Here is a 450-nt window from a genome sequence, read left to right as displayed (position 1 = left end):
AACACACACAAAAACGTGTCTTTATTGATACAAGCCCAGTTGTTACGACGAGCATCTCTCAAGTATTTTTCATATAAACGACTCGATTTTATCTAAAAATGCGTGATCCTCTCTTAGTAAAATACATCGTTAGTAATAAATATCCCTGAATGGCTGCATGTATTGTATCGGTATATTGCAAGTATTTTCAATGTTTTCCAAACAAATATTTGTCGCAATACTTTTATAGAGTTAAAGATACTGTACCAGTGAATTCGATACTGGGCCGGCTAAAATATTGCTCAAAGGTTGAACAAGACTAATTGTAATGTTATATTAAGGCTGCTGATAAACATTATTTTCTCTCTCATTAATGTTTAAATGGAAATTCAAGCTTTGCATTTTTTTCTGAACAAAGCAGGAATCACAGAAGTTATTGTTCTAAATCCAGTTTTGAAGATTGATATTCAT

Source organism: Penaeus monodon, chromosome 23 (genome assembly GCF_015228065.2).
Source record: "Penaeus monodon isolate SGIC_2016 chromosome 23, NSTDA_Pmon_1, whole genome shotgun sequence".
Lineage (NCBI taxonomy): Eukaryota > Metazoa > Arthropoda > Malacostraca > Decapoda > Penaeidae > Penaeus > Penaeus monodon.
Note: the sequence above shows the minus strand (reverse complement) of the source record.